Genomic DNA, 17,083 nt, shown 5'->3' on the forward strand with positions numbered 1-17,083 from the left:
ACATACGTATGCAATCTGTGTGCCGTCCGTTTTTAGAGGTCCGCATTCTTACCCAAATAACTTTATAAATCCTTCATCATGAGATCCTGGTGTTTTTAATTAGTCAATTTCCGTCCCTCATCAGTGGATAAGGTTTAAAAACATTTCAAATCATTGTTTTTAGGCTCTTCCACTCATTAGACTGACTCCAAAATGTCTCTCTCCAATGAAGCAACCATGCATTTGCTATGGTTGATATCTAGGAGATTTGGGGTTAGGAGACATATGCTTGAATATGAACCACCTGTGGAAAAAAGGATGTGTATCCACCCCCTTGTCAAGCTAAGGAAGACGAATGGCCATTTTAATATTCTTTATGGAGAAATGCGCAAAGTTCCACCTAAATTTCAATCTTACTGCGATATAACCATAACGTCCTTTGACAACATTCTTGGCCTTGTGCATCACAAATTGAAACATCAGGACATTTGACAATTTGACAATTGACCTGATAGATTGGAAACAAGTGTTGCTGATGTTTGGATTAAAAACGCACACGGACAATACTTGCTGAACAGGGACATGCTACGTGTGCCGTCCGTGCAAGCACGGACCCATAGACTTTAGCGGGTCCGTGCCTGCGAATTGACAGCCAAAAACGGACATGTCATCCATGCGGGAAAACGCACACACGTACTTACCACACGGACACATGTTCCGTGTGATTTTACGCATGTGTACCATCACCCATAGGGTAACATTGGTCAACGTGTCTCCGTGTCTCCGGTACGTGCAAAAACGTACCAAACACGTACCGGAGGCACAGATATGTGTTGCAGGCCTCACAAAAATTTTAATCAGATTGCACTAAAATAATCAATAATCTTATTGGACAATGTTAACTGCTAGGGTAAACCATCAGCTACATCATCAAGAGCCATAGCCATAGGATTAATATTCAATAAGTAAGGATGAGTATATTCGCAAAAATTAGGCTTCAAAGATTCAGTCAAGTTTACTCAATGCAAATCAAATGTTTCTTATTATGCTCTGAGGTCCTTCATAATAAGCGTGTTACCCACCTGTCTTAGCTTCACTGGGCTCTGACCTGTTCCTCTTCTGCCGTTGCCCTTTGGTGTGCTCCACATCAGGTTTTAAAAATGACTATTATGACATCATCCTTCTAAGCCTTATTGGGCACACTATCTGAGCATTAATCCAGAATCTTATCCAACTAATATTTGAATAATAGAGAAGGAGCAGAGGAGATGAGCGGCCGGAACATGCCGCCCACCTCCTTCCTTCCTCCTTTTCCGGTGGACGCAGGTAAGGTGATGGTTGTCGCTCCTGCGGTGTCACACACAGCGATGTGTGGTGCCGCAGAAGCGACGAACCACATCCCTACTGGGCAGAAAACGATATTTTGTTTTAGAATGACCTCTCCATGACCACCGATTTTTCCCTCTTTTGCGATCGTTTATGGTCGCTCAGAGGAGTCACATGCTGCGATCTCGCTAACGAGGCCAGATGTGCGTTACAACCACCTTGACCCCGATGATATTTCCTTAGCAATATCGCAGCATGTAAAGCCCGCTTTCCTGCATCTGCTGCTGTTTAACCCATTGACAACACAAAGATACTAAACTATCATTGAAGTCTGTTCGCATTACCTACAGTTGTGTGCCTGCTTCAGATATGACATTATCCTACATTTGCCTTCCTGGTTCTGTGGCTTCTAGCATGTCCTGCATTGCCAGATTGTCTGCTGTCTGACGTAACTTGTTGTCCAGGTACTTCCAGTTCCACCTGCCTCCCTGCCAGCTGTCCATGTATCCACCCTAATCTGTGGCTTTGTGCATCCACCTCACCAGGTCAGTCTAACATAATGTAGAGTAAAAAAGTAAAATAATGCTAATCCAGTAATTATCTTCATCTTCTATGTTCAGCTACCTGCCTGGTCATCACAGTTATGATCTGGTTTCCAATTATAGTAGTTTTTCACTTTTCTTCATAAGTCCTGTCCAGGCTTCAGTGTCTTTAACACTTTCATGTCCCATGACGTACCGGTATGTCATAAGTCATGTTGCTTTCTTTGATACAGGCTCACACACTGAGCCTGCATCTTTCCTGGCACTTCAGCTGATCTGATGTCTGATCCACCCATGCCTATAAATGTTGATATTTTATTGTATGATGATACTGCTGACCAGTAACTATTGAAATGTTTGAAACTGTTTATTGATGTGCCTCCCATAAAGGGAAGAATGTTATTTTGTTTAATTGAATCTTGAAAAATTTTGGTGCACTAATTTTTCTTGGTTGCAGCCTGGGAGTGCTGTCATTTGCTGTGGGGGAATATGGCACCCCTGCGGCTCCAGTTGCCACAGAGTATTGCACATTAATTAAGGTGCGATATTCGCCTTGGGCAACTAGGGGGTTTATCATCGGTGTTCCACATTCAAACTTTACATACAGCTTAGGAGCCTTCTCACTGGGGGGGATGGTCCAGGGTAGATAGGGGGTGGCCATCACGATGCATGGGACTTCCCTGGTCACTGAAGCCAGCCACCTGGTGGGCAAGTTTTACTTGGGTAGAAGTAGGAGCAACTCACAGAATCTTCAGTCAGTCTACCTGGGACATCAGTTCTGGGACACAACACCACCATCTTCTCTTCATCTTTTTCTTTCAAAGGCTTGGGCAACTCTGACAAAGAACATTTCCTAAACACCGGTGGCTTCTTCCAACTTATCCGAGGTCGACGAGGCCCATTACAGCGGTGACCAGTGCTACTGCGGCAGTGACCGGGTTACTTAAAGAACTGTGAGTAAAGACACCTGGAACTATAGTGGCCGATTCGGACTCTTATTATGGGCACCGACGCCCCGTGCCTCGGTGCCAACGGTCACCACCACTACCCCTACTCCCCCCATCATCCTCCCCGGGGCCTGCTCCACCTGTGGAGAGCGATACCATCTCGGCTGCTATTACCATCTGCCCCGGAGGACAGCGACAGCAGTGGCAGCTAATTCCTGGCCGCATACCACAAGTGGCGTCACAACAAACGTCCACCTCTTAATTTCCCCCTTTATTGTAGACACCTCGGGGCAAGAAGCCGGGCAAGGCCACCCGTGACATCCCCAGAACCGACACCACCGGCCCGGCGACTAGTAAGGTTAACCCCCTGCCCCCTGGGTGCCACATCATGATATCTTGTGAGGCCTAATCTTTGACTAGGCCCTCTACCTTATGAAGTGACAAATATAATATGTTGGGAGGCATAATCATTTACTAAGTCTCAGTCAACTTCATGCCATGAGTAGCACCACAACATCATGAGTCAGCATCTGAGGCCTTGAGGTTTTGAAGACTTTTTTTATGGATATAATACAGATGCAACCAATGATATTCTGAAGGTAAAATCTCCATGTAATACCTGGTTTATATGAAAGTTTTCAATCTGTCCACAGAATATCGACTGCATAAGCAGCCAGACCAATATGCATGTGTTATGTACAAATCATCTCAAGATACAGTCCTGAATCATTATTAATCTCCTAAATTATTCTTGAAAAAAAATGAAATTTATAATGACATTTTATTTTCTTTAACCTCTTTGAACTTCTTTATTTAAAATAATATGGAGCCCACTCCAACCCACTCATGCTAAGCGTTAGCTGACTGCAGTTCCAGAGCACTCATTAAGTCAAGTGAGTGAAATAAAGTAGGAGTTATTAGCGTGACACACAAGGAACACAATAATTTTTGAGTCTGAGGCACAGTAATTACAAAAATCTATGATTTTACTAGCAGCACCAATATCCAAGGCAAAGTGCTACAAATGTCTGTATAGTTTCCTTTCTATTATAATGAAGAATCAAAACATATGGATCTTTTTGGGGGTTGTTTTCCTTTTAATCATTTACAGATATAAGTGCTATAGGTACAGTTGATAGTATTAAAAGTCTAAACTAGTAGTAATGGCAATTTTTTTGTATCAGAATTAAGTGTTACGTTTGTTCGTAGCAGATATGTAGAAAAAGCAAATTAACACAAGAGGCACAGCAATACACTGCAAGCTAAAAATCATTTTCATCAAATCGTGTAAACCCATCTGTGCATTAAGAAAAAGGATTGTTGGATGAGCTGCCTGATTTCTTTTCATTTGACCTTACCAAACCCAATTATAGTTAAAGATGAGCAAACCTTTCAAAGTTTGGTTTGCCATGCTTTACCGAATAAACACTATGTTCACCACACTGTTGGTCGAACCTTTTCAAACCTCATTGGATTCAATGGGAGGCCAAACCTAAGGCAGAGAAAGCACCTTAGAGTGGTCGAAAGCTTTGAAAACATCAAAAATGCATTTTACAGTTCAGCCCCACTGTTTTGGCATAGCCCTTAGCTTCCTAGACATTGACATAAAAAATATTGAGGTGGATGAAAGACAGGTGTTGGGCTAGTTTTCCCATACACCTGCCAGTATAGACAAGACACAACTTGGAGACTCAGCTTGGAGTCTTGATATTTAAAAACATTTCAGACAGACAGCAGGACAGTAGCATCAATTGCCACCCCACCCCCATTTCTCCATAGTGTCTTTGCATATCAAGGAAGTATGGTCCATGCAACACACAAGATGTGGCTGTCATTTCAATTTAAAAAATTAAGAGGTGCACGAGTGAAAAGGTTAGGACTCTTACTCCCACACCCCTGTAAGTACAGACAAGACACAACTTGGAGACCCATGTTGGATTTTTAAGATTTAAAAAACTTTCAGGCAGACAGTGGGACAGCAGGACAGTAGCATCAATTGCCCTCCCCATTTCCCCATAGTGACTTTGCACAGCATGGAGATATGGTCCATGCAACACACAGGATATGGCCTGGCAATTCAACTTTGAAAATAAAAGGAGGATGAGTCATAGGATTAGGCCTCTTGCTCCCACACCCCTGCCAGTAAAGACAAGACACAACGTAGACACCCATCTTGTAGTCTTGAGATCTAAATACCTTTCAGGCAGACTGCAGCACAGTGGCATCAATTGACCTCCCCATTTCCCCATAGTGTCTTTACACAGCAGAGAGGTATGGTCCATGCAACACAAAGGATGTTTTTTGTCACATGGGACAAAAACACCAGGCATTGTCAGTTCCATAAAACACGATAGGCTCTCATTCATCCCGACTGTAGCAGGTAAACAAGTAGAGGTTCTGCGGTCGGAGACCTGTGTAATGCCGAGGTCACATGGTACGATATATCAGGCAAAATGTCGGCAGGGTCACATCGTAAGTGACGCACATCCGGCATCGTTTGATATATCATAGCGTGTGACAGCCACGAGCGACGGTGAACGAGCAAAAATACTCACCTCATCGTTGCTTGTTGACACGTCGCTCATTTTCAAAAAGTAATTTTTTCTTCTGTGCGCTGGTTGTTCATTGCTCCCGGGGCAACACAGATCGCTCCGTGTGACACCCTGGGAATGATGAACACAACTTACCTGCGTCCCGCCGGCAATGCGGAAGAAAGAAGGTTGGCGGGATGTTTACGTCCCGCTCATCTCTGCCCCTCTGCTTCTATTGGCTGGCCGCTGTGTGACATGGCTGTGACGCCGAACGTCCCTCCCCCTTCAGGAAGAGGATGTTCGCCGCCCACAGCTGTTGTTGACATAGTACGATTTGGTATACCGGGAGATCCCATAGGGTGGTGCCCTTCCCTCTTTAGGTTGTCTGTCGCTCAGGAGGTAAGTGCGTGTGACGAGGGTAAACTACTTTGTGCGCCACGGGCAACTAATTGATAGATTATATATTAGATTGATAGATCATACCGTGTGACGCCAGGAGGAGGAAGAAGCAGCAGACATGGTTGATTTGTCGGCCGGTGATTGGGTAGGCCTGGTATTTGTCTGTATTTTAGTGCAGTAAGATTACCACAGTAATGCATGTTGGTTGCGCATGTACCGCTTCATGCATGTAGAAGTCAAATTATTTGAATTTTAACTCTGGCCTGTCTATTTTTGGAATTGATGAATTGTTTTCATCTAGATGTGAACCCTTTGTATTTACTTTCATGGAGTCTTCTCTTTACTGTTGACTTAGAGACAGATACACCTACTTCACTGAGAGTGTTCTGGACTTCAGTTGATGTTGTGAACGGGTTCTTCTTCACCAAAGAAAGTATGCGGCGATCATCCACCACTGTTGTCATCCGTGGACGCCCAGGCCTTTTTGAGTTCCCAAGCTCACCAGTCAATTCCTTTTTTCTCAGAATGTACCCAACTGTTGATTTTGCTACTCCAAGCATGTCTGCTATCTCTCTGATGGATTTTTTTCTTTTTTTTTCAGCCTCAGGATGTTCTGCTTCACCTCAATTGAGAGTTCCTTAGACCGCATGTTGTCTGGTCACAGCAACAGCTTCCAAATGCAAAACCACACACCTGTAATCAACCCCAGACCTTTTAACTACTTCATTGATTACAGGTTAACGAGGGAGACACCTTCAGAGTTAATTGCAGCCCTTAGAGTCCCTTGTCCAATTACTTTTGGTCCCTTGAAAAAGAGGAGGCTATGCATTACAGAGCTATGATTCCTAAACCCTTTCTCCGATTTGGATGTGAAAACTCTCATATTGCAGCTGGGAGTGTGCACTTTCAGCCCATATTATATATATAATTGTATTTCTGAACATGTTTTTGTAAACAGCTAAAATAACAAAACTTGTGTCACTGTCCAAATATTTCTGGCCCTGACTGTACATGGAGGATTATGGAAAGTGCATTATAATACATGGAGGATTATGGGGGTGCATTCTAATATATGAAGGGTTATGTGGGACCCATTATACTATATGGAAGGCTATGTGGGAGCTATTATAGTATTTGGAGAGTTGTATACAAGGAATGACAAAAATAAAAACATGGGAGGGAAAGGTTTTGTGCTGAGGGAAAGAGGCTCTTTCCTTCAGCACCCTGCTTCCCCATGCTCTACTACACATCTTTCCTTCAGCACCCAGCTTTCCCATGCTCTGATATCATGGGAAATCTGGGTGCTGAGGGAACGATGTATAACAGAGCAGGGAAAATGTGCATGCTGAGGAGAAGATGGATATCAGAATATAGGAAAGCTGTGTGCTGGTAAAAAGAGGGATTTAATATCATGGGAAACATGCTTACTAGGGATGATCGAATACCTCAAACATTCGGCTTCGCAAATGTTTTCCGAATAGGTCGCCGATATGCGACAATTCGATGCACAATGTAAGTCTATGGGAAGCCCGAATAGTTCCGAATAGTTATTATTCGGGTTTCTAATAGACTTACATTGCGCATCAAATATTCGCGAATAATCGAATAGCGGCGACCTATTCGGAAAATATTTGCAAAGCTGAATATTTGAGGTATTGGATCATCCCTAATGCTTACCAAAATGTTTCATATTTCATGATTGATATCTCCATTAAAATCCAAATCTCTTGTTGGTTTATGAATGCCGGATTCCTTTTCTTCATTCACTGCAGATATGCAATAAACAGGGCAACAGTCATAATCAATAACTTCTTTGTGACTGTGACAATATTGACCTTAATGACAAGGCCAAATTTTTAAAATCTGACCAGTGTCTCTTTATGTGGCTACAGCTCTGGAACACTTCAAAGTATTCCAGTGATTCCGAGACTGTTTTTTCATTACACATTGTACTTTATGTTATGTACACTTAAATTGATATTTTTTGTGTTTATTTGTGAAAATATTTGGCTGTTGGAGCATAGATTCTGCTGGAATAGTTGGTGGGCCATATTTGTAGGCTCCCTAATGTGCCAGAACAGCATAAAAAAAACAAGAGTGACCCCATTATAGAAATTGTATCTCTCAATTAATTCATTTAGGGGTGCAGTGACTATTTTGTAACATCTACGTTACGCTTTTATTCTGGAGAATCCCAACTATGCCAGTCTAGTGCCCATACATTGTGCCCAGCTTTTGCTTGTGACAACATACACCCATAAATTGTTAATTGGTCCCTCCACACTACAATAATTCCACAAACAGGACTGATTACTGCGGTTTAGGCACAATGGGGGCTCAGTAATCCAGCATGATGACACACCTCCAAGACAACTATTGCCTTCATAAAGAAACTGAGGGTAAGGATGCTGGAGTGATCAAGCCCTAAACCCTATTGAGCATCTGTGGGATATCCTCAAACAGAAGGTGGAGGAGTATAACGTCCACCAGCTTTGCCATGTTGTCATGAAAGATAGAAGAGGATTCCAGTAGCAACCTTTGAAGCTCTAGTGAAAGCCATACTTAACCCCTTAAGGACGGAGCCAGTTTTGTCCTTAATGCCCAGGCCATTTTTTGCAATTCTGACCAGTGTCAATTTATGAGGTTATAACTCTGGAACGCTTCAACGGATCCCGGTGATTCTGACATTGTTTTTTCGTGACATATTGAACTTCATGATAGTTATAAATTTAGAACGATATTTTTTGCTTTTATTTGTGAAAAAATCGGAAATTTGATGAAAATTTTGAAAATTTTGCAATTTTCAAACTTCTAATTTTTATGCCCTTAACCCAGAGAGTTATGTCACACAAAACAGTTAATAAATAACATTTCCCACATGTCTACTTTACATTAGCGCAATTTCTGAAACAAAATTTTTTGGGGTTAGGAAGTTAGAAGGGGTCAAAGTTCATCTGCAATTTCCCATTTTTTCAACAAAATTCACAAAACCATTTTTTTAGGGACCACATCACATTTGAAGTGACTTTGAGAGGCCCAGGTGACAGAAAATACCCAAAAGTGACACCATTCTCAAAACAGCACCCCTCAAAGTACTCAAAACCACATCCAAGAAGTTTCTAAACCCTTCAGGTGCTTTACAGGAACTAAAGCAAAATGTAATGAAAAAAAGCAAAAAATAAAATTTTACCTAAAATGTTGCTCTACCCCAAATTTATTCACTTTTAGAAGAAATAACACAACAAAATGAACCCCAAAACTTGTTACCCACTTTCTTATGAACGCGCCAACACCCCACATGTGGTCAGAAACCTTTGTTTGGACAAATGGGAGAGCTCGGAACAGGAGCAGCAATATTTGAATTTTGGAAAGCAAATTTGGCTGAAATAGATTGCGGGCACCATGTTGCATTTACAGGTCCGCTAAGATACCTAAACAGAAGAAATCCCTCACAAGTGATGCCATTTTGGAAAGTGGACCCCTCAAGGCTTCTATCTAGGGGTATAGTGAGCATTTTGGATCCACAGGTACTTCACAGATTTTGATAACGTTACATTGTCACATTGAAAATTTTCATTTTTTTCTAAAAAATGTTGCTTTAGCATCAATTTTTTCACTTTTTCAAGAGGTAATTCCAAAACCTTCACCCCAATGTTTGTTACCCACTTTTTTATGAGCGCGGTGATACCCCACATGTGGCCAAAAACCTTTCTTTGGATAAATGGGAGGGCTTGGAATGGAAAGAGCACCATTTGAATTCTGGAAAAGTTGAAGTCAATTGCGCGCACCATGTCACATTAGCAGGGTCCCTTGGGTACCTATACATCAGAAACCCCCCACAAGTGACCTCAATTTGGAAACTAGACCCCTCAAGGATTTTATTCAGGAGTATAGTAAGCATTTTGAATCCACAGGTACTTCACAAAAATGTTGCTAGTACACAGTGTCAGCCTTCCTGCAGAGATGTGAGTGTTGTCCACGGGAGAACGCAGCTGCCCATGCCCACCATTTGGGTTCAGGCTGCTGTGGACTTTGGCTCTATTCTACCTGCAGAAAACACTCATCTCCGCAGCATAAATTGACATGCTGAGGCTCGGGAAGCTGCGCCACAGGTCGGTTTATGCTGCAGAGAAAAGAAACACAGTGGGCACGGGATTTCTAAAAATCCTTCCACTGTGCTTCTACTGCACAACGCAGCGTTATGGACGCAGGGAAAACACTCTGCGCCCAAAACGCTGCAAACCCTGATTGTGGGCACACAGCGTAAAATGCTACAATGGATGAATGGATAGATGTCAAACATATATATAATGTCCACCCCCCTCTGCAGATTCTAAGCTGGTGCCCTTTAGTGCCTTTCATGTGACACTAAAGGGTGCCTAGCCTTGTATTTAGCCCAAAAGAAAAAAAAATAATTAAAATAAATGACGTGGGGTCCCCCCTATTTTTGATAGCCAGCTAGGGTAAAGCAGACAGCTGTAGCCTGCAAACCACAGCTGACAGCTTCATCTTGTCTGGTGATCAATTTGGAGGGCTCCCCAAGCTGTTTTTTTTTTATTAATTATTTATAAATAAATAATTAAAAAAAACAAAACAAACGTGGGGTCCCCCCAAATTAGATCACCAGCCAAGGTGAAGCTGACAGCTGGGGTCTGGTATTCTCAGGATGGGAAGAGCCATGGTTATTGGACTCTTCCCAGCCTAAAAATAGCAGGCCGCAGCCGCCCCAGAAATGGCGCATCCATTAGATGCGCCAATTCTGGCGCTTCGCCCCAGCTCATCCCGCGCCCTGGTGCGTTGGCAAACGGGGTAATAAATGGGGTTGATACCAGATGTGTAATGTCACCTGGCATCAAGCCCAGCAATTAGTTATGTCACGGCGTCTATCAGATACCCGACATAACTAATTGACAGTAATAAAAAAAAAAATTGACAACAAAAAAAAATTTATTTGAAAAAACACTCCCCAAAACATTCCCTGATTGACCAATTTATTGAAAAGAAAAAAAAATCCGCTGTAATCCATTTGGACGTCCCACGTCGATTCTGGACCTTCTAGAATATGGGGGACACGTTCAGGGAACGTATCCCCCATTTTCTAGGTGTGAGGACCCTCCATTTGAGGAGAGTGGGTGCAAAGAATCTGCCCCCACCCTCCCCGGGTCACAACTGCAAAGTGCCGAGCAGCAGCAGCAGCCAGCGTCCTGAACACAGGAAGCTGTCAGCTGCTCGGCACATGTGACCGGCGTCTGCTGAGAAGGAGCCGGAGGAGGGGGCCGCGGGGGATCAGCGCTCCGACAGGTATGTATGACACCGGGGAACACCGGGGGGGATACGGGGTGACTTGGCAGGGCCTGGGGAGCAGGTTTCTGTCGCATGTGTGATGGCACATGCGACAGAAACCATAGGAACAGTGTGAATGTGGCTGGCGCGCTGCTGTGATCGGCGGTGCGCGCGGCCATCTTGGATTTTCGGGAGGGGGTTGGGGGTCGGGGAGGGCACTTTGGGGATACCGAGGGGACTGGAGGGAACCGAGAAAGAGATTTATCTCCCATCTGACATGTTTGATCATGCCAGATGGGAGATAAATCATTTTTTACCGGCGCGGTCATTTACTATAACTTGATGATCGGTATACGGTGTATACCGGTCATCACGTGACTGGGGACCGGAAAAACCGGCCCGAATCATGATCTCCAGGGTCTCAGCTACCCCCAGTAGCTGAAACCCCGGAGATTTTCTGACGCTGGGGGGCGCTATACACTTTTTTCTGCCCGCCGTTTTAAAACGGCAGAAAGGAATAAGTACCCTTTTTTGGTGCCGTTTTAAAACGTAACGCGGTCGTAATGGGGTTAAGAGAGGTAAGGCAATGCTTGAAAATAAAGATAGCCATACAAAATATTGACCATTTGGGTACAATTTGGTCATTTTTACTTATGGGCGTAGTTACTTTTTTCAGATATTAATGGCTGTTTGTTGAGTTATTTAGGGGACATCAAATTTACACTGTGTACAATTTGTACACTGACTATTTTATATTCAACAAAAATGTCATAACTTCACTATTGTCCCATAAAAAAATATAAAGAAAGATGTTCAAAATGTGAGGGATGTACTCACTTTTGTGAGATACTGTATGTCCGCCATCCAGGATTATATGATACTCATCCTGGTATACAGTGTGTTCACCACCATTAACTTGAGATAGGCGACAGCTATAGGCATAGAAGTGGTGTCTAGGTATAGTAAAGTAGCCATGCGCTACGCAATGAAACCACCTATAGCGCCACCTGGGGGAAAACAACGAAGTTAGCATGTTTATCTTGAAAACGGAACGAGATGGAGAAAAAAGTGAATTAAAAAATTTTAGGGCATCATCAATTCAATATGAATCGACACCTTGCATACAGAAACGCTATGATATGAAACCCATGACCCCCAAAACATTGAATGCTGGTCATGCATATGGCGCTCATTTAACTTTGATGCTCAAAGTGGCCACCGTCAGCTGCAATGAACATCTGGACTCTGGACATCATACTATATCTTGCTGCACGTTTTGCAATATGGTAGGTGACACGTTTCCACAAGCATCTGTGATACGTCGTCATAGGGCCTACAATGTTAGTGGAGGGGTCGCATACACCTGCTGTTTCATGTGATCTCACAGAAAGAAGTCCAATGGGGTCAGGTCAGGTGAGCGTGGAGGCCACTCCACGCAGCCACCATAACCAGTGACTTGTAGGAAGGTCTCCATGAGGTATCGCTTCACATCCGCAGCCTTGTGAGTTTTACACGTTATAATCATAGCATTTCTGTATGCAAGGTGTAGATTCGCATTGAATTGATGATGCCCTACAACTTTGTAATTCACTTTTTTCTCTATCTCGTTCCGTTTTTGAGATAAAAATGCTAATGTGACGGCCTGGCAAAACCAGGTAGTCACAGATAGGCCCCCCCGCATAACACCTTCCCTCATTAGGAAACACACAGCCAACCAGTAAACCCTATTCACCCCCCCTTAAGGAAAGACAGACACACCAGGGGGCGTGACCAGGCGGTTGGGACATGCCCACCCAGCGGTATAGACAGCCCAGGGCGGGAAAAACAAGCAGTTAAGCTTTAGATCAGTCTTAGAGTTCAAGGACAGAGGAGTGTGAATTGGAGGTCAGGCCTGTTTGTGAGGCCTGAAGTTGACTGACAGGTGCCAGGGTAGGAGCCCTGATGCCTTGGTTAGGAGGCAGACGATGGTCTCCGGCAGCAGGAGATGGGAAGACGGCTCAGTGGAACCGAAGTGGACCGGGCAAGGGTTGTAGCCCGCCGGTACCGACACGGTGAACCTACCCGGAAACCGTAGCACAAAGTGGGGTATTCGGACCCTGAAGCCAGGAACCAGAAATGAGTGGAACTGGTTAATTAACCGATTGAGGCCAGGACTAGAGGTCCTGTCCACCCAAAGTCCCTCATAGAAGACAACAGCCCACCGATTAGGGATAAGAGGTCACCGCCAAGGCCCATAGATCCCAAGGGCCAGCGTCTGCGGGCACGGCTCCTTAGGCCACATCCAGCCGGGAGTGGACTCCTGAGTTATATACTGGGAAAGTCCACCTTACACAGCAGTGCAGGAAAAGGATAGAGACCACCAGCTGGGTGGGTGATCCTGAACGCAACTGGCCGCGGCACCGGCCACCACCACCTTGGTTTACCAGAGACTTGTGTATTTTCCTCACAATGAGTACACCAGCACCCCCTGCGGTAGCCATCTCCCCTGCACACACCAACCGGGTCCTGGGGCCACCATCCCTGCCCACGGAGGGGTTAACAACTTGCTGCACAACATCTCCCCCGGGTGCCCCGTAACAGCAGCGGTGGTGTGCCACCTCACCACACACCGTGGGTGGCGTCACAAACTTACTATGGCCTAGCCCGTACATCTACGTCCCCCATTTTATTCGGCGTGTCCGTGAGACCACCGGGTCCGGAGACTCTCGAGCCACGACCCCTGAAGGGCCAGGCCCGAGCAGCGACCGGCTGCTGGCACGGGGGCGGCACACTAACACAGTTGTTTTCCACCAGGTGGCGCTATAGGTGGTTTCATTGCGTAGCGCATGGCTATTTTACTATACCTAGACACTACTTCTCTGCCTATAACTGCCGCCGTTCTAAAGCTAATGGCGGTGGACAGGATATGGGTGCACACGCTGCATACTGTATGTCCTTCATACTGGTATATATGTCCCCCATCCTGGGAACATTCTGGTATATATGTATCTTATCTTGGTATGCATGATCCCCATCCTGGGCTCATCCTTGTCTATACGTCCCTAATCTTGTTATATTGTTGGTATCCCTCATTTAATGAAAGAAAAACCCACAACGGTCACAGAAATAACTTAAATCTGACAAAACTAATAATAAATAAAAAATTTATGAAAATGAACAAATGAAATTGCTTTTCAGCCATGCTTCCACAGAATTTTTTAAAAATTATCTAACAATGGGACATGTTAAATCAAGGTGTGTCCACTAATTAGCATCACAGGTGTCTACAATCTTGTAATCAGTCAGAGGGCCTGTATATAGGGCTGCAGATACTCACTGTGCTGTTTGGTGACATGGTGTGTACCACATGCAACATGGACCAGAGGAAACAAAGGAAAGATTTGTTTCAGGAGATTAGGAAGAAAATTATAGACAAGCATGTTAAAGGTAAAGGTTATAAGACCATCTCCAATCAGCTTGATATTCCTGTGACTACAGATAATAATAATAATAATAATAATAATAATAATAATAATAATAAAGTTTATTTTTATAGCGCTAACATATACCGCAGCAGTTTACAATCAGGTGGGGGCTTGTACAGACAAAATCAAAACAAAATAGCCCATAGTTCAGCAGCTACAGTAGGAATGAGGGCCCTGCTCGAAAGCTTACAATCTATGGGCAAAGAGGGGGACACACAAGGTAAAGCGTACTTGTAGCATCTGGTCCGGCCATCGTTATGATAGTTTATTGGTTACATATAAAGATGAATGATCTGGTAACTAGACAGTAACCTTTTAGGGCACTTACGTGCTATTGGTTGTATGGAGGATGTGAGGACAGAAATAGGAGGGAGAAGGTTATGAATAGCATTTAGAAAGCGGGACAGGGGAGAATTAAGTTGGTAAGTTATGATAAGCTTGTCTGGAGAGATGTGTTTTTAATGCACGCTTAAAAACTTGGGAACTGGATATTAGTCACATTCTTTGGGGTAATGCATTCCAGAAAACTGGTGCAGCACAAGAAAAGTCTTGGAGACGGAGATGTGAGGTTCGTATTATGGAGGATATTAGTCTTAGATCATTTGCGGAACAGAGGAGGCAGGTAGGATGACAGAGATGAGGGATGAGATATAAGATGGTGCAGAACTGTAGAGGGCTTTGTGGGTGAGAGATATGAGTTTGTATTGTATTCTGTAGTTGATAGGTAGCCAGAGTAGTGACTGGCACAAGGTGGAGGCATTATTGAAGCGGATGAACAGGAATATGACCCTGGCTGTTGCGTTAAAGATGGATGGGAGAGGAGAAAGTTTGGTCAGAGGGAGACTGATCAGTAAAGAGTTGCAATAGTCCAGAAGAGAATGAATAAGTGTGACAGTAAGGGATTTTGCCATTTCGAAGGTGAGAAATGGTCGGATTCTAGAGATGTTTTTAAGATGCAAGTGATATGTGTGAGTGAGTGATTTTATATGGGGAATGAAGGAAAGTTCTGAGTTAAATATAAACCCAAGACAGCATGCTGCTTGGGAGTAATGATTAAATCTTCGAAGGTGATTGAGATGTCGGATGTAGGTTGGTTAGTAGAGGAGGAAACACAAGAAACTCAGTTTTGGAGAGATTCAGTTTCAGATTGAGGGAGGTCATGCTTTGAGAGACGGCAGGCAGACAGTCCCTGGTATTTCGTAATAAAGCAGGGGTGATGTTTGGTTGGAGATGATATGTATAATTGGGTGTCATGAGCATAGAGATAATACTGGAAACTAAATCTGCTGATGGTTTGTCCAATAGGGGCGGTGTATAGAGAGAAGAGGAGGTGACCCAAGACTGAGCCTTGAGAATTCCGAAGGTGAGGGGGAGAGAAGCGGAGTAAGAGCCAGCAAAGGAAACAGTGAAGGAGTGGTCAGAGAGATAGGAGGAGAACAAGGCGAGAACGGTGTCCTTGGTGCCAAAACTGATCAGTTCCCATACTTTGCACTGATGAGGGGCAATCACCTCGAAACACTGTGTCTGCAAATTGGGGTTCTGATCTGGTTTAAATCCTAAGTCATATGAAAAGGCTTGTTTAAAAGGCCACTTTTGACTTTTAGGATTGCTACTTCCAATAGGTGGTGCTAGAGTTTGTCTCCTTCCTGGAGAGACAATTTGAATATTTCCCAGAGGGGCTTTACAGCTATAAGACCCCTCACTGGCAGCCAGACTGGTTTGTCAGGTCTCCATAAGGAAAGGAGTCTTCCCCGTGGTCCCCAATTGAGTAAAGAAATGCCTATCTAAACAAGGATTATAAAGGAACAGTCAAACTTCTTAAATGATTGAGGCCTGTCATGAATTTTACAAATATTACCAGGTAAGCTTAACTTAGTGGTTCAGTGGTTTCTGAAAACCTACCTAAATTTGTCAGAGCTACATGTGACACTGTGTCGTGTGTGCCCATTTCTGCAAGTCAGCTTCTGCTGCCTCCGGTCTTGCAGTGCTGCAGCAGTGCTTGCAAGTGTCAGCTTGCTAAGCCAGAGGAAGACCCCCCTGGGGGAATATATCCATTCATCAAGGGAGTGGGTGGGAAACTGGAAAACCTTGAGAAGCTTCAAAAGGATCCAGGACCCTCTTTCCCAGCAGGAGTTCATATTCCTGACTCCATAATGTCATACACAGTTATGATATTACTGTGCGTCTGAGCCATACACCCACTACATCGTTAAAATTTGGACTCCAAACTGCATCTCTGCATACCCCCGAATTCTTTGTCGCACCCTGGGGCGGCGAGATACAGAGAACTGCGAGCAGGAGTCCGGTAGAGGAGTCGTGCTTGGACTCAGTATGCATAGGGGACACAGTTGGATCTGATGATACCAGAACCATCCCGATCGGACTTCCCAGTCTGGAGTTGCGGATGATATTCACTTTGGGATATTATTTTAGATTCAGGACAGGGGTGGGGCAGTACACCCTGCGAGGTCACAAGGTGGGAGGAGACATGGATTGTAGACAGTTTGATAAAGACAATGTGGGCATTCTTGGCTAGTTTTTACTCGGGGGTCATGCGTACTATACACATGTGAGGAAGTCCATGAAACCCTGGTCGAATGGCGCCCCCCTGT

The sequence above is a fragment of the Anomaloglossus baeobatrachus genome, chromosome 10 (genome assembly GCF_048569485.1).
Source record: "Anomaloglossus baeobatrachus isolate aAnoBae1 chromosome 10, aAnoBae1.hap1, whole genome shotgun sequence".
NCBI lineage: Eukaryota > Metazoa > Chordata > Amphibia > Anura > Aromobatidae > Anomaloglossus > Anomaloglossus baeobatrachus.